The following is a 22,806-nucleotide window of genomic DNA, read 5'->3' on the forward strand; positions in this document are numbered from 1 at the left end:
TAATCCAAAATACGGCCCAACAAGGCTCCAGTAATACCCTGTGGGACACCATAGTGTGGCCTGTACGTTGTGGAAGATTAGCTACTATTTGACCTGTCCTAACCTGGTGGATTGGCTGTAGACAAAGGGACAAGGTCAAGAGGTCCAACAGGAAGTTTAAATGGGCACTGTCATTAAAACTAATTTTTGCTATTGCACTCCTTATGGTAAATAAAAATAATCTTTTTAATGTACTTTGTTTAAAAAAAAATAAAAAAAAATAAAAGGAATTTTTCTATGGTTTATTTGTCTTTAAAAAAGCTGCCACTAGGTGTCTCCCTACTTGTCCAGAGCACATTTTCCCCCATCTTTTGCACAGACTTTGGACTCCTGCCGGCCTGGTAGAAGTCCAATATCAGGAAATGCCGTCTGGAGTGCTGAATGGGGTGTGTGTGCAGCCTTATCCAATCATAGCTCATCTCACACTGAACTGCTCTGGGCTGTGTGCAGCAGAGTGAGGGAGGAAGTTCTCCCCTGTATGGCTTCAGATGATGTCACACCTGCTGGGGAACGCCCCTTCCCAGTCTGTGAATCTAACTGAGACTAAGCAGAAAATACAGTGCGATATCAAGGTAGAAAACGAAAAAATAATAAAAATAAAGGCAGGGGGTGGTTTATCATGATGGGGGCAGTGACCTGGGAGGATTATAACATTTAACAAGATCATGAGAGGTACTCTTTAAGGGCCCCAAACCACAGTCTATAAAAGGACCCCACAAAATAGGTGTATTCCTTTGTGGCAACATGCCCTCAGAGCCCCCTCAGGTACCGCGGCCTAGTGGGCACCTTCAGTCCCTATTGTTATGTCCCAGATAGAGAGCCTCAGGATGGAGAGCAATACTCAACAGGCTCATGCCTTGAAAATGGGCCATCTAAAATCTCTACATGGCCTAATACCATAGACTGCTTAACATCCTGGGCAAAACTGTATGTTAGTAAGGCCCTTTTTTTGCTGACTCGATTGGAGCCTGAGGGGCGGAGCATGACGCATAGCCAAGAAGCAGTAGAATCCTTATGTTAGGCTCTGCCCCCTCAGGCTCTGAACTAGGCCGGACACAGTAGGCCCCACTTTTCAAAACAGTAAGGCTGCCCTTATTGCCGATAGCAACCAATTAAATCTCAACTTTCATTTCTAGGCTGCACTTTGATTGGTTATTTTATTATTTTATTTTTTGACTCTAGGTATGTATTGCATTTATATATAATTATTTGTTTTTTTGCTACGCAGTCCTTGGCTGCCCAGTGTATTAATATGACATGTACGTGCGCCGCTAGACACGCCCTAGACATATGTTCCTCTCATGTCTGATATAGATCAATAATTGATATGAACTGAGGTAAATCCATCATAAAGACCATTTCATACAGACCTATATGCATCTACCTAAACCAGTGGTCTCAAACTGTGGCCCTCCAGATGTTTTAAAACTTCAACCCCCAGCATGCCCGGACAGCCAACGGCTGTCCGGGCATGCTGGGAGTTGAAGTTTTAAAACATCTGGAGGGTCACAGTTTGGGACCACTGACCGGCTGCACATGAGTGTATGGCAATGTGACCGTAATATGGATTGGTAAGAAACGCCATCAGTATGCGCTCCGTATAACATCCGTATTTTGCGCAGTAAATTCTGATGAGCATTCTGATGAGCATCTTCTAAACAGGAATTTTTTTAGTGTGACAAGTTTGCACTTTTTCTTGCACTTTGGGTGATAGAGAGCACTTGCCTCAGCTCTTAAAAAAAAAACAAAAAAAAAACAAGACTACACCCATCATGCCTCTGCCAAACCTCTCCAGTTAGGCAACAAGGTCTGGCTGCAGAAGTTCCCGAGGATCCACAAACTGGACGCCATATGGGAAACGGAGCCTTACAAGGTGACGGTCGTATCCTACCGAGACTCAGATGTGTATGCAATCTAGAAGCCAGGGTACGAGCCGCAAGTCGTCCATCAAAACAGAATAAAGTTATGTCACAAAGAAGACCTGCCTGTGCTCCCCATACCTTCACCATCAACAGTCAGACCTGCAAGGGAGTACATGCCAGGAGAGGGGATTAACCCATGCATGGATGTCCCCATGTTCTCTCCCAGCCAACCTGCAATCTTCGGTATCATACCATCTCAGGGGCCGGTGAAAAAAACTCTAGCCACCTCACCAGCTCAAGTCCTGTCACCGTTGGTGCCAGTCTATACTCCATTCTACAGACCACCTGTCTCACCCATGTCTGTGCCCACAAGTCCAAGTCCTGCCAGTCCAGACTCACTATAGGTAAGGCTGCCCTTCGATGAGGGAGAGCCTGTTGCAATTCCAATCGAATCAAGAGCTCCCAAAGAAGTAGGCATTCCTGAATCCCAAGAGATGGTGCTGCATAGGTCCCAACGGTCCACGCAAAGAGTAAAGTTGTGTACAACACAGTCCACAAGAACACATAAAAGTCATGTACACATATCCATTGTACATTAGGGCTGTAACACTCACAACAACACAGTCCATACAAATGTCTTATATGTCTAAAATGTCTAATGTTATTTCTTGTGTCCACGTGCTCAGGATACTTTGCTGGCCAGAAGGTTTTCCTGTTCCTACAAAAGCACTTAACAAAAGTCAAAGGTAACAAATGTCAAACGTTATCTAAAAAAGAAAATGTCTAGGATAAAAATAACTATTGTTCTGGGCAGAAGTGTGTAATGCCAAGGGACCCCAGTAGCAAAGGCATTGGGCAGAGAGCCTCCGATAACCCAATCCACCAGTGTCATGTATAGAGTGTTATATATGTAGTCAAATATAATATGTATAGTCAGCTGTCATAATATGCATAGTCAAATGTCATAAAATGTATAGTCATAGTCCATAAGTCGTGTTATACTATAGTCATTATTATACATAATCCTTGTTCTCCAGTAGACCTTATTCTCCATCATACAATTTACCAGAGCATGTATGGACATTGACACAGAGACTCTTTAGTGTTATCAGTTCTTGTCAACAAACAGCCTGGAAGAGGATGTTAATTGCAATGCCCCAGGACTGCATGTGGCCCCGTGGTCGTTTCACTCCTCAAAGCCTTCCAGGACGGACATTGAGGGTGACTTTACTTAAGTAAGGGGGTTTGTGATGTCCTAGTACGGGATATCATCCTACAGTCCTATCAGCTTGAGTCCCTGTACGTCTTCAGGGCTCACCTGCAGTGTTCCTCCATAAAGTGTATAGATTGTACATAAAGTGTAAAGGACCTTTGATATGGTCACACGGTTTTTGTCACATGGTCACATGATAATGGTTGTCATATGTTAAAGTCATATGTTTTGTTACCCAGAGAGCACCAGGTGATCAGATGACACGCAGCTAGCCTATGGGCTCCTTTCTCAGCCCCCCATATAAGGGGGGGGGGAGGGTGCTACAATCTCTCTCTTCCAACACACTTTCTGCTGAGATCAAGTCCCGTCAAGACGTCTCTGGAGGCCTCAAGCCTAAATTACAGCCACAAGTCAGTAAGTCAAGTCATCTCTGTCTGCTGTCACTATCTTCAGTCAAGTCAAATCAATTATAGTCAACGTGGCTGTGTTAAATTCTGTCAAAGTCACTGCAAGTCCCAGGAAGCTGCGAGGTCCCCTGTGTTACTGGTCACCTCTCTGGGATTCTTGCTTGGCTGTAAAGACTGTTACCATCTGTCTACCTCAGTAATGCTACCGTTAACCTAACCTGGCCGTGGACTATTTGCCCTGCCTAACCTAGGACTAACGGTGCTACCTTCGGGTGGTTACATAGGCAAACCCTGCCCTGGCATCACGAACATTAAGGGGTTAACACCATCTGCCCCTACACCTCACATCGCACCCGACACAACAAATGCGTCTGTTGCGACTTCAATGGGTGTATCCCATCCGCAAAACAGATGAAGTAGCACATATTGCGTTTTTTAAATATGAATGCATTCTATATGGATACGTGAAGAGCCCCGAAGATTAAGGTGAGCTCCGTATTAGGGACTTAATGAACTATGAGTCAATTGGTACACACAGGACCCCTGCGGAGGAGCACATTAGGGGGGGGGGGAGGGGATGGAAGGTGTCGACCTCCACTATTGACAGGCGATAAGTGGCAGAACTGATCAATGGCCGTTGTCTCTTTGAAGGGACGATGAGGATTAATAACCAGGAAAGCGGAAAAAAAAAAAGTTGCATTCCGTCTCGGCAGAAATGACACAATCCGTCACTAATGAGCATTTGCATATTCATTTGCCCTTTGCCGATCCTGCGCAGGCCATTAAATATTCAAATTAGCTTTAATTGACTCTTAATATATTCGGCCATTAGCGGCATTCCCCTGCAGAGGATGATGGGAGTCGTACCGAAACCGATGCCGGAACGCTGTATGCAGCATCCGTTGTCTCAGTGTTTCCCAACCAGTGTTCCTCCAGGTGTTACAAAACTACAACTCCCAGCATGCCCGGACAGCCGAAGGCTGTCCGGGCATGCTGGGAGTTGTAGTTTTGCAACATCTGGAGGCTCATTGGTTGGAAAACATTGATTTAGTCCCACACTGTCATATACATAGGTGGTGACCACATTGGGATTGCCTGACTACTCCCCATCAATAACAGGCTTTGACGTATCTACTCAACATCTATTTCCATCCTCCTTCACGTGTTTTTTTTTTTATTTTTCGCATTTTTTTTTTGAAGCAGTGTTTTTTTTATTTATTTATTTATGGTTATATTTGTACCTTACTTTATTTTTCCGATTTTTTTTTTTTCCAGTCCCATGGAGTAATCAGTGAGAAAAAAAACACCAATACAGTGTGCTGTATTGGGGAAAAAAAACACACAAAAACACTAAAATAAACCTACCAAGAAAAAAACAGAACAAAAGCACATTTTTATGTACTGCATTTTTATATTTTACTAGAGCATTAAGCTCCATCTTGCCCTAATAGGTTTGGCCAAGAACAAAAAAAAAAATGGCATAAAAAATGCGGTGGGTCAAAACCATCATAAATAAGCCATCATTTTTATTTATTTTTTTGTACAAGGGAAAATATTGTTTTTTATTCATTTATTTATTTTAAATTGCCACTGTCATAAAATTTTTTTTTTTTTTAACCTGTCCTAAAGATGAGCCAAACGTTTTGATCGGTAGGGGTCTGGGTGCTGAGACCCTCACTGATCGCTAGGACCGGGAATGAGAAGTGCTTGTGAAGGACATTGGGGGAGATTTATCAGAACCTGTGTAGAGGAAGAGCGGTGTAGTTGTCCATAGCAACCAATCAGATCGCTTCTTTCATTTTCAGAGGCCCTTTTAAAAATTAAAGAAGCGATATGACTGGTTGCTATGGGCAACTGCACCGCTCTTCCTCTACGCAGGTTTTGAAAAATCTCCCCCATTCTCTCCCCGTTCTGTCTTTTTTGGTAGGAGATGACCTGCCATGGTAAGCGATGGTCCAAATGTTCATGTTGACTCCTGTCCACTGCCAAAAATATCTACGATGGGCATCAGAACTGGACCACGGGGCCATGGAAGAAGGCGTCATGGTGTAATGAGTCCCATTTTGGTTTCCATCATGTGGACGGCAGGGCGCTTAGGCTACTTTCACACTGCCGTTGCGCCCTGTCAAGAACGGCTGTCAAAGTCATTTTGACGGGGCGCAATGGGCAACAGGGGGTCCCGATCGACCCTATTATAGTCAATGGGGTCCATTGGGTGCCGATGTTTTTAGCGGGGGTAGCGGGAGAAAAGACGGAGCAAGCTGTATTTTTGTTCCTGCTATTCTCCCCGGCGGCCCTGATGACCGTCACACTACCATGTGAAAGTAGCCTTATCTGGAGAAGAGATGGCTCATGGGTAGAAGACAAGATGATGGATGTAGTGTGATGTCCTAGAATGTTCTACTGGAAGCCTTGGGTCCTGGCATCATGTAGATGTTACTACGACACGTATCACCTATCTAAACATTGTACAGATCCAGCTCCCCCCCTCATGGCAGTGGGATCCCTTTATGGCAACGGCCTCTTTCAGCAGGATAGTGCCCCCTGGGGCCACACTGCAGACATTGTTTAGGAATGAGGAACATGACAAGAGATCACGGTTGTGACTCGGCCTCCAAATCTGAATCCGTCCGATCCATGGAGGCTTCACCTCACAAAGTACAGGACTTGAAGTATCTACTGATACCACAGGACACCTTCAGAGGTCTTGTGAAGGGATGGGTCAGAGCTGGGAGGGGGCTATGTCATATTAGGCAGGTGTTTTTTTTAAAAGGGGTACTCCCCTGAAAAACATTTTTTTCTGGTACCAGAAAGTTAAACAGATTTGTAAATTACTTCTATTAAAAAAAAATCTTAATCCTTCCTGTACTTATCAGCTGCTGTATGCTCTACAGGAAGTTCTTTCCTTTTTGAATTTCCTTTCTGTCTGACACCTCTGTCCATTTTAGGAACTGTCCAGAGTAGGAGCAAATCCCCATAGCAAACCTATCCCTGCTCTGGGCAGTTCCTAAAATGGACAGAGATGTCAGCAGAGAGCACTGTGGTCAGACAGAAAATAAAAAAATAAATAAAAAAATAACTTCCTGTGGAGCATACAACAGCTGATAAGTACTGGAAGGATTGAGATTTTTAAATAGAAGTAATTTACAAATCTGGTTAACTTTCCGGCACCAGTTGATTAAAAAAAAATGTTTTTTAGTAGAGTACTCCTTAAAAAACTGTTGATCCTGATCTCTCAGAACTACAGTGAAGCAGTGTGAGGGTAAATGGTAAGAATAGGAATATGATGCTGAACAATGCAGGGTCTATGTAAAGATGGGTGATGGGCAATCCCCTATGACTTTTGCAATAGAAAACAAAATCTTCTTGCATCTTAACACCTTATGGTTATATCCGTATACATCGCTGACAGCTCCAGTTTATTTTCAGCAAATATCGACAAACGAACTGATAATTAAAGGTGCGTACACCCAAGAAGATAGGTCTACGCTATGTGGGCCCCGCAGGCGAGAAGCGCACACACCTGCATACGCTACCTGCATGTCACAGATACATACATTTACACGGTATGGAGAAACTCCGCTTGAGATTCCTGCTCTCTGCGTGGTGCCCAGCAGGACACCCTCTCACACATCTCTATGCCAGGTCCTGTGCCCTGAGCAAGCCTTCGTACCACCGCCAATACGCCACCTTTCCCCCCCTCCATCCGAGCTAACACTTAATAGAAAACATACCCCCCCCCAAAAATAAACACCGCATATCTCATGAACATTACGCCCTGTTATTATTTCATGCTGCTTGTCGCAGCCGATGTAACATTTTCTTTGGACTGCAGAGCATTGCACCACTGCTGCGGATTACAGGAGATCACATGTACCTGTGATTTTATGTAACCACTATATAGCTGCGTGATGTAATATCATGTGCCATCGTATAAGGAAGTTATATAAGGCAGTGTTCGCCAAACAGTGTGCCTCCAGCTGTTGCAAAGCTACAACTCCCTGCATGCCCGGATGGCCTGTTTCCCAACCAGTGTGCCTCCAGCTGTTGCTAAACTACAACTCCCAGCATGCTCGGATGTCCTGTTTCCCAACCAGTGTGCCTCCAGCTGTTGCTAAACTACAACTCCCAGCATGCCCGGATGGCCTGTTTCCCAACCAGTGTGCCTCCAGCTGTTGCTAAACTACAACTCCCAGCATGCCCGGATGGCCTGTTTCCCAACCAGTGTGCCTCCAGCTGTTGCTAAACTACAACTCCCAGCATGCCCGGATGGCCTGTTTCCCAACCAGTGTGCCTCCAGCTGTTGCTAAACTACAACTCCCAGCATGCCTGGATAGCCTTTTTCCCAACCAGTGTGCCTCCAGCTGTTGCTAAACTACAACTCCCAGCATGCCCGGATGGCCTGTTTCCCAACCAGTGTACCTCCAGCTGTTGTTAAACTACAACTCCCAGCATGCCCAGATGGCCTGTTTCCCAACCAGTGTGCCTCCAGCTGTTGCCAAACTACAACTCCCAGCATGCCCAAATGGTCTGTTTCCCAACCAGTTTGACTCCTGCTGTTGCAAAACTTCAACTGCCAGCATGCCCGGACAGCCAACGGCTGTCCGGGCATGCTGAGAGTTGCAGTTTTGCAACAGCTGGAGGCACAATGGTTGGGAAACATTGAGACCATAAAGGTCCTTACATTATTTTTTTATACTATCCCTATACACCTGTTACCTTGGCACTTTGGCTTCTCTGCGTATTTTGGCATCTATGGTGACAATAGCGTTTTTTCTTCCTTTAGGCTACGAACAGAAAAAGCTTTTTCTTTTTTTATTACAGTTTTTGACCTGAAACAATATATCTATATCTATCTATCTATCTATCTATCTATGTATATATATATATATATATATATATATATATATATACATATGTATTTTTATATATTTGTAACCTGACTTGTAAGGAGAAAAAAGCAGGGGAGAAAATGCTGAATAAAAACCTCTAATACTGATACACATTATAAAAAAAAAAAAATTATAATAAATAAATAAATAAATAATAATAATAATATAAAATATATATTAAAAAAATAAATAATAATATATATTTTTTATATATATAGACACACACATATAAAAAATATATTTTATATATAATATTATTTATATATAAACTTTTTATAAATATTATATTATTATTTATTTATTTTTCAAATAATGTGTATTAGTATTAAATGTTTTTTTATTCAGCATTTTCTCGCCTGCTTTTTTCTCCCTACAAGCCAAGTGATTCTCTCATCATGTGACCCAAGGATTTCTATTGAAGTATTGGTGGAGACAAAACGCTAATATAAACACAGACATGGCGGTTTTTTTTCTGAAGTGGTTTTTTTCCCCATCTACAGTCTATGGGAGGAACAATTTCTTGAATAGCCATACCCAGAGCATGCTGCAATGTTGAAAAATATTGTGAAACAAAAAATATATCTATATATAAATAATAAAAACACCATGAAAGGGTTATAGAAAGAAAAAAAAACAATTAAAAAAAAAAAACGAAAAATGAAAGGTAAAGTAGGTGTGTAGGAATGACAATTAATTTTTCCCAAGAGGCTAAAAGAACGCCGTGCTGCCTTTTGATCCTTTAAGAAGTTTTACGGGATTAGGAAAACATAACTGCATCCTTTCAGAAACAGCGCCACTCTCGGCCTCAGGTTGTGTGTTGTTCTGCAGCTCAGTTTCATTGAAGTGAATGGAACCAAGTTGTTATACCGCACACAACCTGATGACAGGTGTGGCGCTGTTTATGGGAGAAATTAGACCTTTTTTTCTAATCGTGCTTAACCCCTAATTGATGTTTTATCCACGGACATATTTGAAGTTTATGTTGCCCCACACAATTCTAGTGGTCGTGCCACTTTGTATTCAATCAGAAAAAGATAGGGTTAATGGGGGGCATTAATCATTTTTACCTGTTGTCAGTTTCATTTTACCCCTTTTTTTTTTTACTTTGGTTTTTACAGTCGTGCGCCAAATTTATCATTTGGTGCTCGTCCTTTAGTAACTTTGGCGCATACCATATTCTTCCTTTGGTATGTGGGTTTCCCATGGCAGAATATTGTTGGCAGTGATTTGAGTCAAAAACAGGCAAATTAGCGCCAAAATACAATTGACGCAATCGATAAATTGCTGGCAACTGCAAAAATCATACAAAGGCCTAGCAAGTTTACAATTTGACAGAGGAGAGAATGTGCCAAACATTGGCGCAAAAAAGACACTGCGCCAAAGAAATGCGCCACAGATACGCAACAAAACACACATAAATCCGTTGATAAATACCCCCCCCCCCAATGAGTGGTGGATGCGGCGCAGCCAAGGTACAGGTGCATAAGGGGGAGATTAATCAAAACCTGTCCAGAGGAAAAGTTGCTGAGTTGCCCATAGCAACCAATCAGATCACTACTTTCATTTTCATTTTCATTTGGTTGCTATGGGCAACTCAGCAACTTTTCCTCTGGACAGGTTTCGATAAATCTCCCCCTTAGACTTTTAAGTTTTTTACTTTTAAATTGCATTACCATCATAAAAACTAACTTTTGACATGTACTAGAGACCCCCAATGATTGCTAGAATGAGCGGAAACAAGTGCTCAGCTAAAAGCTTAAAGGGGTACTCCGGTGGAAAACTTTATTTATTTATTTTTTAATCAACTGGTGCCAGAAAGTTAAACAGATTTGTAAATTACTTCTGTTAAAAAAAATCTTAATCCTTCCAGTACTTATTAGCAACTGTATACTACAGAGGGAATTCTTTTCTTTTGGGATTTCTTTTCTGACTTTTCTGTCCACAGTGCTCTCTGCTGACACCTCTGTCCGTGTCAGGAACTGTCCAGACACATATGCAGCTCTGGACAGCTCCTGAAATGGACAGAGGTGTCAGCAGAGAGCACTGTGGACAGACAGAAAAGAAATCCAAAAAAGAGTAGAATTTCTTCTGTAGTATTCAGCAGCTAATAAGCACTGGAAGGATTAAGATTTTTTTTTTAAATAGAAGTAATTTACAAATCTGTTTAACTTTTTGGCACCAGTTGATTTGAAGAAAAAAAATAAAATAAAAAATAAAATAATAAAATAAATTATTTACCTTCTCTGGCTACAGTCTTCTTATCTCTGAGATTGTTTTATTATAGCAACAAGCCAGGGGGTTAACCCTTACACTGCCTACCTCAGGGTTTCCCAACCAGGGTGCCTCCAGCTGTTGCAAAACTACAACCCCCAGCATGCCCGGACAGCCAAAGGCTGTCCGGGCATGCTGGGAGTTGTAGTTTTGCAACAGCTGGAGGCACCCTGGTTGGGAAACACAGGCTTAGGCTGGGTTCACAACCCGTTTTTGCAATACAGTTCCCATTTACGCTTTTAATTTGAAAACCGTACGGAACCGTGTTGAAAACCGTATGCATTGACTCTCCATTGAAAACCGTATGCCAAACCATGCATCAGGTTGTGTCCGTTTTGTATCTTGTACGGTTTTGTCAGTTTCCTTCCCGTACCCAAAACCGTAGCCTACCACGGTTTTTGGTCCGGGTGAAAAACCGTATTGAAATGTATACTTTTTTTTTTTTTTTTTTTTTTTTACATGGGAGTCAATGGGAACCGTACAGAACCGTATGTGCGTACGGTTCCATACGGTTTTCACCATACGGTTTTTGACTTTGCACAGTTTTTTTTTCTTGGAATTTCAATCAAACAAGTGAAACTTTATTCATAATGGAGTGAAACGTTAAAAACGTATACGTTTTTTTTTTCTTGAAAAACGGATGCAACCGGACATCCTTTTTCAAACTGTATACGGGTTAAAATTTGTACACACGTTATTGATATAATTTAGTCAGGTTTTGAGGAATCAGTTTTATTTTTTTATTTTTTTTTTATCAAAAACCTGATACGGGAACTGTATTGCAAAAACGTGGTGTGAACCCGGCCTTGCCTGAAGAGATTGCTGTTAGATTAGCCGCAGGAAAGCAGCGTAAGGACTCATCCTGCTGACTTGCTGCTGCATCAAACAAATGTCAGTGATAAGGAGACAGAGCAGCGGCATCAGAACCAGATGTGCACTACTGCCCCCCCCCCCGCGCTCATAATACCGAGGTCGAGTGTATGGAACACAAGCAGAGCAGCTACTTACATCTAGTATCTCTCTGCAGGATAGTCGGGTCAGGGGAGGAGGAGGCGCGTGCTTACTCTCTGGTGCGGCTGGTTGTGTCTTAGTGCAGGGCACTGTGCTGATAAGTGAAAAAGTAGAGAGACGTCAAGGCTGCTTCATAACTCTGCGCTCTGCTCTCCCATACGGCCAATGGTTAACCCTTCCCCCCTTCAAAAAAAATGCCTGTCTTGAAGGAGAATTCTGGTAAAAAAAAAATATATATATATATATATATATATTTTTTTTTTTTTTAAATCAAATGGTTTTAAAGATTTCTAAATGACTTCAAATTAAAAATCTTAACCCTTTCAGTACTTATCAGCTGCAGTATGCTCCAAAGGAAGTTCATTTCTTTTTGAAGGGGTACTCCAGTGGGAAAACATTTTTTTTTTTTTTAATCAACTGGTACCAGAAAGTTAAACAGATTTGTAAATGACTTCTATTAAAAAAAAAAATCTTAATGCTTCCAGTACTTATCAGCTGCTCTTATGATCCACAGGAAGTTCTTTTCTTTTTGAGTTTCTTTTCTGTCTGACCACAGTGCCCTCTGCTGACACCTCTGTCCATGTCAGGAAGTGTCCAGAGCAGGAGAGGTTTTCTATGGGAATTTGTACTCCGGACAGTTCCTAAAATGGACAGAGGTGTCAGCAGAGAGCACTGTGGTCAGACAGAAAGGAAATTCAAAAAGAAAAGAACTTCCTGTAGCTCGTAACAGCAGCTGATAAGTACTGGAAGGATTAAGATTTTTTTTTAAATAGAAGTCATTTACAAATCTGTTTCTTTCTGGCACCAATTGATAAAAAAATATATATATATGTTTTCCAGGGGAGTATCCCTTTAAATTTATTTTCTGCCTGACCACAGTGCTCTCTGCTGACACATCTGTCTGTCTCAGGAACTGTCCAGAGCAAAGAGAGGTTTGCTATGGGGATTTGCTCCTGCACTTGACAGTTCCTGAGACAGACAGAGGTGTCAGCAGAGAGCACTGTGGTCAGACAGAGAAGAAATTTTAAAAGAAAAAGAACTTCCTGTGTAGCATACAGCAGCTGATAAGTACTGGAAGGATTAAGATTTTATAACAGAAGTAATTTACAAATCTGTTTAACGTTCTGGCCCCAGTTGATTTAAAAAAAAAATTATGTTTTTTCACCGGAGTACCCCTTTAAAAATAATTCCAGGAGGAGGCAGAGAAGGGATATGAAAAAAAAAGATAGAGGGGGAGATTTATCAAAACCTGTCCAGAGGAAAAGATGCTGAGTTGCCCATAGCAACCAATCAGATCGCTACTTTCATTTTGCAGAGGCCTTGTTAAAAATGAAAGTAGCGATCTGATTGGTTGCTATGGGCAACTCAGCAACTTTTCCTAGGAACAGGTTTTGATAAATCTCCCCCACAGTTGCCCATAGCAACCAATCAGATTGCTACTATCATTTTGCAGAGGCCTTGTTAAAAATGAAAGAAGCGATCTGATTGGTTGCTATGGGCAACTCAGCAACTTTTCCTCTGGACGGGTTTTGATAAATCTCCCCCAGAGTGTATATAGCTTTAATTATTGTCCCAAACACACAAGGTGCCGCCCTTGGCCGCCATTGCCTAGTGCAGTGGTTTTCAACCTGCGGACCCCCAGATGTTGAAAAACTACAACTCCCAGCATGCCCGGACAGCCAGCGGCTGTCCGGGCATGCTGGGAGTTGTAGTTTTGCAACATCTGGAGGTCCGCAGGTTGAAGACCACTGGCCTAGTGGGAAATATGGCCCAGGTTTTGACATATCTGTATTTTGATTTTGTACCATGTGACCACTGCTATATCATGTTCCTCCCGCTCCTGTTTTAATTGTTATTATCACTTTACACTAATAAAGATGAAGATACATTTACGATTGTTCTGGCGTTTCGCAGGTGTTTCTTCTATCTACCGCTTTGACTATTCCCTATAGTAAGGAGTCCAGGCCTGATCAATCAATTACAGAAATGACCTCGACCGGATCGGAAAGTATTATGTAGACTGGATAACGATCTTGTCCAATGAAAATGACTGTTATTGACCATTTGTTATCGGAAGGGTTGCCCATTCAGGACTACACCTGCCCCCCTACTGCAAAGAGCGGCTTTCACTCTAGACTAGTGATTCCCAACCAGGGTGCCTCCAGCTGTTGCAAAACTGTCCGGGCATGCTGGAAGTTGTAGTTTTGCATGATGTTGTATATATACTGTAAAACATAAATTCCATTTGTGCACCCTTCACATTACTGATCTTTTATTTTATTTTATTTTTTTACTTGACATATTAAAAGGGGCTCTCCGCCCCTAGGCATCTTATCCCTTATACAAAGGATAGGGGATAAGATGTCAGATCGCCGGGACCCCCGGGATCTACCATGCAGCACCCACCTTTAGCAGCTTCCGGAACCGCTGGAGGTCCTCAGGCTGAGTCCATCTCGACCACGAGGACGGAGCATAGTGACGTCACGCTCCGCCCCCTCAATGCAAGTCTACTGGAGGGGCGTGACAGCTGTCCCGCCCCCTCTTACAGGCTTGCATTGAGGGGGCGGAGCGTGATGTCACACGGGGCGGAGCCGTGACGTCACTATGCTCCGTCCCCGTGACCGCCAGTAATCAGACCCGGAGCGAACACGCTCCGGGTACTGATTCTAACGGGGTGCGGCGTGGAAGATCTGTTAAAGGGGTACTCCAGGGCTAAGACATCTTATCCCCTATCCAAAGGATAGGGGATAAGATGCCAAATCACAGGGGTCCCGCTGCTGGGGACCCCCGTGATTAGGCATCTTATCCCCTATCCTTTGGATAGGGGATAAGATGTCTTAGCGCCGGAGTACCCCTTTTACAGATATATTAGGTTCTGAGACCCCCATGATCTCCAGAACGGGACCCCTCTCTCCCTGTACAAAGAGCCTTGGAGTTGGCATGTGCTCCATGCATTCTCTATGGGAGATCTAGAGATTGGGTAGATAGGGTATACGTTTTAAAGTGTACCTGTCACATCACAGAAAAAAATAATACTAATATATGTTATTCACTAGTGTTGAGCGGCATAAGCCATATTGCGATATTCGCGATAAATATTCGCATTGCGAATATTCGCGCCCAACACTATTATTCACTAGTTCATGCAAATTCTTTACATGTCTTTTTTTTTATGTGTCTAGCTTCTTACTTTTAAAGGGGTACTCCGGTGGAAAACTTTATTTTTATTATTATTATTTTTTTTTAATCAACTGACTGGTGCCAGAAAGTTAAGCAGATTTGTAAATTACTTCTATTAAAAAATCTTAATCCTCCTGTACTTATTAGCTGCTGAATACTACAGAGGAAATTCTTTTCTTTTTGGAACACAGTGCTCTCTGCTGACATCATGACCTCAGTGCTCTCTGCTGACATCTCTGTCCATTTTAAGAACTGTCCAGAGTAGGAAAAAATCCCCATAGAAAACAAATGCTGCTCTGGACAGTTCCTAAAATGGACAGAGATGTCAGCAGAGAGCACTGTGGTCATGATGTCAGCAGAGAGCTCTGTGTTCCAAAAAGAAAATAATTACCTCTTTAGTATTCAGCAGCTAATAAGTACTGGAAAGATTTTTTATCAGAAGTAATTTACAAATCTGTTTAACTTTCTGGCACCAGTTGATTGGAAAAAAAAAAAAAGTTTTCCACCGGAGTACCCCTTTAACTACAACTCAGCCCATTGGGACTGAGTAAAATGGTCCACACTATAAACTGTAAAACTGAAAGGGGTTCTCCGGCCCCAAGACATCTTATCCCCTATGCAAAGGATAGGAGATAAGATGTCTGATAGGAGATAAGATGTCTGATAGGAGATAAGATGCCCGGGGGGCCTGACGAAGCGCAAGAGCGCGATAACGGACCGTCGCCCACCGGCCGATCCCACCCGTACCTGTTCCATCTTACCTCCTCCCTTCCATGCACTTGCATCTGTACCATGAATAAAGAATACTCTGCACGATAATTAGTGTCCGAGGTGAGTGCTCCGATACCTACTTCTTGTCTTATGAAGATATTGTTTGCATGCCTAACAATCGAGTAGCACCCCACTGAGACACGAATAGACACCAAGCTGCTGGCTCCCTGTTTGCCTACAGAGAGCACTCCGAAGTGTAATAGAACTCTGACAAGTGCCAGGTCCACTGTCTCCATTGTCAGTAGATTTGTAAATTACTTCTATTAAAAAATCTTAATCCTTTCAGTACTTATGAGCTGCTGAAGTTGAGTTGTTCTTTTCTGCTCTCTGATGACACCTGTCTTGGGAACCGCCCAGTTTAGAAGCAAATCTCCATAGCAAACCTCTTCTACTCTGTGCAGTTCCCGAGACAAGCAGAGATGTCAGCAGAGAGCACTGTTGCCAGACAGAAAACAACAACTCAACTTCAGCAGCTGATAATTATTGAAAGGATTAAGATTTTTCAATAGAAGTAATTTACAAGTCTGTTTAACCTTCTTGAGCCAGTTGATATATATATATATATATATATATATATATATATATATATATATATATAAATAAAAGTTTTTTCCTGGAATACCCCTTTAAGGTGCAATACCAGACAAAACCTATGGGTAGGCATGGCGCTATTTAAAAAAAAAAACGCCATGTTTTCCTAAACCTGCACAAACACAGCGAAAGCCACCAAGTTCTGCAGCCCACACCCAATCTCGTCACTGAGAAGCTTTCTTATAAATGAGGTGTGAGATATAGGGGGCTTTCATTGGGGTACCAGCACTATAGAAAAAACATTTTTTAATTAGACTAGGTTCACGCTCAAATTTTTTGTCTTTGTCCACTTATGTTCCAGTAAAATAATCAACACGAGCAAAAAAAAAAAACTGTCTACCCGGAAAATTTGCAGACGGCAGGCGCCAGCAGAACATGCCGGCACTAGGACCGCTCGGAAATGCGCTATCTCCATAGACGTCAAATTTACAAACGGATTCCGCAGAAAGAATTGACAAGTCAATTCTTTCTGCTGTGTACAAGGTGTGGAAGAATCCCACTGAAAACAATGGGACTCTGCTGCAACGGAATTTCTGAGCTGAATTTTTCTGCCGGATTCCGCACAGGTCAGGGAGTGACACAGACAGCGGGGAGCGTGCTGCCGCACGCTCCCCGCTGTCTGTGTCACTCCCTGACCTGGATGCGTCTCTTTGCAACTGAAAAATGAAGATTCCCCGTTTTATGGTGAGTGCCGTTTTTTTCGTCTTCTATGTATATGGATTGCTAAATAGACTCCTGCACTACGTATATGGGGTCTGTCCGTTTTTTGACTCGATCAGGACATGAGACCCGCGATCAGGCCGAGACTCATAGCCCTTCATTTACTAACAGCAGTCTGACTCTTTTTGTCGGGTTGTGTGCCTAAGTTCTGTGTAAATTCTGAATGTGCCACAGAAAAAAACCAACAGAGTCAGAAACACTCAGAGTGAAAGAAAACCCTGCAAAATGGGCGTGGTTTTCGGGAAAAGAGACGTGTTCCCTACATTTCATCCAAAATCACTCGTCTTTTCTGAAAACCACTCTGAAAATCATGTGAATTTTCTGGTAATGTGGTGTCCCAGGGGCAAGGTGTTATTAACTCCTAAATGTTCGTGACACCAGGGCGTGGTTTTCCCGGCAACCACCCGAAGGTAGCTCCGCTATCCCAAGGTTAGGCCGGGTAATAATAGTCCAAGACCAGGTAAGGGTTAACGGTAGCTTTAATGAGGTACACAGATGGAAATAGTCTTTACAGCTAGGCCAGGATCCCAGAGAGGTGGCCAGTAACACAGAAGGACCTCGCAGCTTGCTGGGACTTGTAGTGACTTTGACAGACTTTTGGACAGCCACGCTGACTATAATAGACTTGACTATAGACTTGCCTTGACTGTAGGTAGTGACAGCAGACATAGATGACTTGACTTACTGATATGTGGCTGTAGGTTAGGCTTGAGGCCTCCAGATGTGCTGGACACTGGCTCTAAGACGTCTGGTCTTTACTATGCCTCAGGATCCAAGAGAGAGATTGTAATGGCTCCCCCTCTTATAAAGGGAGGCTGAGCCAGAAGCCCATAGGTCAAGCTGCAGGTCACCTGGTTAGCTGGTGCTCTCTGGGTAACATAACACACCATGTGAACACATTATCATGTGACAACTCGAAGGTCCTTAAAGGTCCTTTATACATAACACACATAACACTATACATAATATATATTACTATCGGGGAGACACTGCAGGAGGGCCCCTAGGACACAGGGGGACTAAACCTGATAGGGCCTAAGTACTGTACGGGACTATATCCCATACTGGGACATCACAGTAAGAATACCCTATAAAGTTTCCGAAAGCAGAGTAAATTAGTAAATACCATGGGGGGGGGGGGGAAAGGTCAGAACAGCAAAAAAAAAACACAACAAAACCTCCACTCCACTCTTAGTAAATCAGGGCCGTAGTGTGAACCCAGCCTTAGCCTTGACTCCCCAGCACAAAGTTCACGTGTAATCCGGGTAACCTCCCCGGTGTAGCCCATCAGATGGCCGCGCCAGTCGCTGCTCAGGCTCCTATTCCTCCCCACTCCTGGCGCGCGGTGCCCCCCGGCGCGCTGTCCGCCTGTCTGCGCGTCCCTCCTTCCTCGCAGGCCTCTTCCTCGCTCACTCCCACCCCAGTGGTGTCGAAATCAATTAAAATTTAGATTGGAAGTGTTGCGTGGAGGTAAATATTAAAGCTGCAGCTCTGCTAATTCAGAGCATCGATCAGACGGGATGAGGGTAATACATTATTTTGACAAGATACATTCCTTCTCAGCTGCTCCTATCCACATATTGATTTTCTCTCCACTTGCTGCAGTTTAAGCTAGAGGCACCTAACCCTGTCTATGTCCAATCACCTATCCCCCCTCACCTGCCTCTCCCTCCTCCGCTCCTCAAAGTCTTCCCATCTTTCCCCTTCTTTCTTGGCTGCCTTCGTATTCATGTCTCCCTCCAGCCGTACGTCCTCCATATTAATCCCCATCTTTTTATTGCATCATTTTCCAGACGGTTCCTCCGCAGCCATATTTCCTGTCACCGCCATATGATGTCTCTGTTTTTCTTTTTTTTTTTCTCGTTTCGTTAAATTATTATTATTTTTATTTTTATTATTTTTTTTTTTATACCGTCTCTGGCTCTCGCTTGGCTTGTAAATACACCAAATCCTATATCGGTCCTGTAACGTTCCTGCCTCCTTCTCGTCCGCAGCCCATCCGTCTCTATATATACGCCTGTCTGTCTGCTGCTATGGATTGCTTTTGCGCGCCTACGAGTAGAAGCAGCTGTACAGCCCGGGCTCCCATTAATATTAGTTCAGAGGCAATCCCTGATGATAGGGGTCGCTCTGTAGACCATGTTAGCCATTGAAACTCATTATGTCGGAGGCTGGCGAAAGGCATCACTACCTGCCGCAGTAGATTTTCAATAAGGGATAATAAACAAGGGGATATTGCTCGATATGGTCATTTTATCAATCAGATGCAGAGACCATGCTGGGCCTTGTAGTTAGGATACGGAGGGGTTAAATGGACCGCCATGTACCAGGAATTGTACGTTACAGATCTTCAGTATGAGGCCTCCTCAATGACCGGTCACCCCCTAGGGTTGTCACCTGGCCGGTATTTTACTGACGCAGCCGGTATTTTGGCCACCCTGCCAGTATTTTCATATTAAAAATTCCGGCAATGCAATGGCCACTATTTATCCAACCAATCCTCCAACTCCCAGAATGTTACACCATATACTATGCCAGTGTTTCCCAACCACAGAGCCTCCATTTGTTGCAAAACTACAACTCCCAGCATGCCCGGACAGCCAACGGCTGTCCGGGCATGCTGGGAGTTGTAGTTTTGCAACAGCTGGAGGCACCCCTGGTTGGGTAACACTCATCCATATCTGGCAGTGCTCCTCCTTGCAAAAAGTCGGAGGTAGCGGTTCTGCTGCTGGGTTGTTGCCCTCCTACGGCCTCCTCCACATCTCCTGATGTACTGGCCTGTCTCCTGGTAGCACCTCCATGCTCTGGACACTACGCTGACAGACACAGCAAACCTTCTTGCCACAGCTCGTATTGATGTGCCATCCTGGATGAGCTGCACTATCTGAGCCACTTGTGTGGGTTGTAGACTCCGTCTCATGCTACCACTAGAGTGAAAGCACCGCCAGCATTCAAAAGTGACCAAAACATCAGCCAGGAAGCATTGGAACTGAGAAGTGGTCTGTGGTCACCACCTGCAGAACCACTCCTTTATTGGGGGGTGTCTTGCTAATTGCCTATAATTTCCACCTGTTGTCTGTTCCATTTGCACAACAGCATGTGAAATTGATTGTCAATCAGTGTTGCTTCCTGAGTGGACAGTGGGATATCACAGAAGTGTCATTGACTTGGAGTTACATTATGTTGTTTAAAGGGGTATTCCAGGCCAAAACTATTTTTTTTATATATCAACTGGCTCCGGAAAGTTAAACAGATTTGTAAATAACTTCTATTAAAAAATCTTAATCCTTCCAATAGTTATTAGCTTCTGAAGTTGAGTTGCTGTTTTCTGTCTAACTGCTCTCTGATGACTCACGTCCCGGGAGCTGTGCAGTTCCTATGGGGATATTTTCCCATCATGCACAGCTCCCGGGACGTGACATCATCATTGAGCAGTTAGACAGAAAACTTCAGAAGCTAATAACTATTGGAAGGATTAAGATTTTTTAATAGAAGTAATTTACAAATCTGTTTAACTTTCCGGAGCCAGTTGATATATATATATATATATATATATATATATATATATATATATATATATATATATATAGGTTTTGCCTGGAATACCCCTTTAAGTGTTCACTTTATTTTTTTGAACAGTGTACATACATGTAGATGACATTCTCAGCTTTACTACATTGGCTTTTAGTTATTTTTTGGGGGGCGTGGTGTTGGGAGTTGTGGGTATGAGGTGATTGATGGTGGTTGTAGGGGTTAAAAAAAATTATGGGAAGTGCTGGGCTGAAGGTTATAGCGACGGTAAGAGAGTGAATGGTTGTAGGACAATGGGTTGTGTGATGGTAGTGATGGTGGGGGATGGGGATATGTATCAATCATGGGGGGTTGTGGTGGTAATATGAGATGATGGGAGGGTGAGATGGACTGTGGGTGATGGTAGGGAGGATGTGGTAGTAATGGAATGAATGGTGAAGCTGTGGTGGTGGTTTTTTGTTTAGAGGTGGTGGGATGAGATGATGGGACTTTGAGGGGTGCTGAGCTACAGGTGATGATCGTGATAGTAACGGGATGTATGGTAATGATGGTGGGTGTCAGGCAGCTGCTGCCAAGGTAAATAAAATCATGGGGGGCATCAATAGGGGCATAAAATTATCTCCCCCGAAAAGGAAATAATTCTACCACTATACAAATCACTAGTCAGACCACACATAGAATACTGTGTACAGTACTGGTCAGACCACACATAGAATACTGTGTACAGTACTGGTCAGACCGCACATAGAATACTGTGTACAGTACTGGTCAGACCACACATAGAATACTGTGTACAGTACTGGTCAGACCACACATAGAATACTGTGTACAGTACTGGTCAGACCACACATAGAATACTGTGTACAGTACTGGTCAGACCACACATAGAATACTGTGTACAGTACTGGTCAGACCACACATAGAATACTGTGTACAGTACTGGTCAGACCACACATAGAATACTGTGTACAGTACTGGTCAGGCCACACATAGAATACTGTGTACAGCACTGGTCAGGCCACAAATAGAATACTGTGTACAGTATTGGTCAGACCACACATAGAATACTGTGTACAGTACTGGTCAGGCCACACATACAATACTGTGTACAGTACTGGTCAGGCCACACATAGAATACTGTGTACAGTACTGGTCAGACCACACATAGAATACTGTGTACAGTACTGGTCAGACCACACATAGAATACTGTGTACAGTACTGGTCAGGCCACACATAGAATACTGTGTACAGTACTGGTCAGACCATACATAGAATACTGTGTACAGTACTGGTCAGACCATACATAGAATACTGTGTACAGTACTGGTCAGACCACACATAGAATACTGTGTACAGTACTGGTCAGGCCACACATAGAATACTGTGTACAGTACTGGTCAGGCCACACATAGAATACTGTGTACAGTACTGGGCAGACCACACATAGAATACTGTGTACAGTACTGGTCAGGCCACACATAGAATACTGTGTACAGTACTGGGCAGACCACACATAGAATACTGTGTACAGTACTGGGCAGAACACACATAGAATACTGTGTACAGTACTGGTCAGAACACACATAGAATACTGTGTACAGTACTAGTCAGACCACACATAGAATACTGTGTACAGTACTGGTCAGACCACACATAGAATATTGTGTACAGTACTGGTCAGACCACACATAGAATACTGTGTACAGTACTGGTCAGACCACACATAGAATACTGTGTACAGTACTGGTCAGACCACACATAGAATACTGTGTACAGTACTGGTCAGGCCACACATAGAATACTGTTTACAGTATTGGTCAGACCACACATAGAATACTGTGTACAGTACTGGTCAGACCACACATAGAATACTGTGTACAGTACTGGTCAGACCACACATAGAATAATGTGTACAGTACTGGTCAGACCACACATAGAATACTGTGTACAGTACTGGTCAGACCACACATAGAATACTGTGTACAGTACTGGTCAGACCACACATAGAATACTGTGTACAGTACTGGTCAGACCACACATAGAATACTGTGTACAGTACTGGTCAGACCACACATAGAATACTGTGTACAGTACTAGTCAGACCACACATAGAATACTGTGTACAGTACTGGTCAGTCCACACATAGAATACTGTGTACAGTACTAGTCAGACCACACATAGAATACTGTGTACAGTACTGGTCAGACCACACATAGAATACTGTGTACAGTACTGGTCAGGCCACACATAGAATACTGTTTACAGTATTGGTCAGACCACACATAGAATACTGTGTACAGTACTGGTCAGACCACA

At 43.2% G+C, this 22,806-nt stretch overlaps 1 protein-coding gene across 2 annotated transcripts in view; it reads right to left on the reverse strand.

Moving 5' to 3' along the window:
• The window catches only part of ERFL (ETS repressor factor like), an 86,050-nt gene that overhangs the window by 48,778 nt on the left and 14,466 nt on the right, over positions 1-22,806 (reverse strand). Inside the window, exons 1-2 of one of the 2 annotated variants that reach the window (XM_056542376.1) lie at positions 13,589-13,928; positions 11,693-11,789 (exon numbers count right to left, since the gene is read on the reverse strand). The exons of the other annotated variant lie outside the window; for it this stretch is intronic. The gene's annotated coding sequence lies outside the window, so the exon portion shown is untranslated. Of the gene's footprint in view, positions 1-11,692; positions 11,790-13,588; positions 13,929-22,806 lie in introns of those variants that run through there. 2 annotated transcript variants of the gene reach the window in all.

Source organism: Hyla sarda, chromosome 10, assembly GCF_029499605.1.
Source record: "Hyla sarda isolate aHylSar1 chromosome 10, aHylSar1.hap1, whole genome shotgun sequence".
In the NCBI taxonomy this organism is placed as follows: domain Eukaryota; kingdom Metazoa; phylum Chordata; class Amphibia; order Anura; family Hylidae; genus Hyla; species Hyla sarda.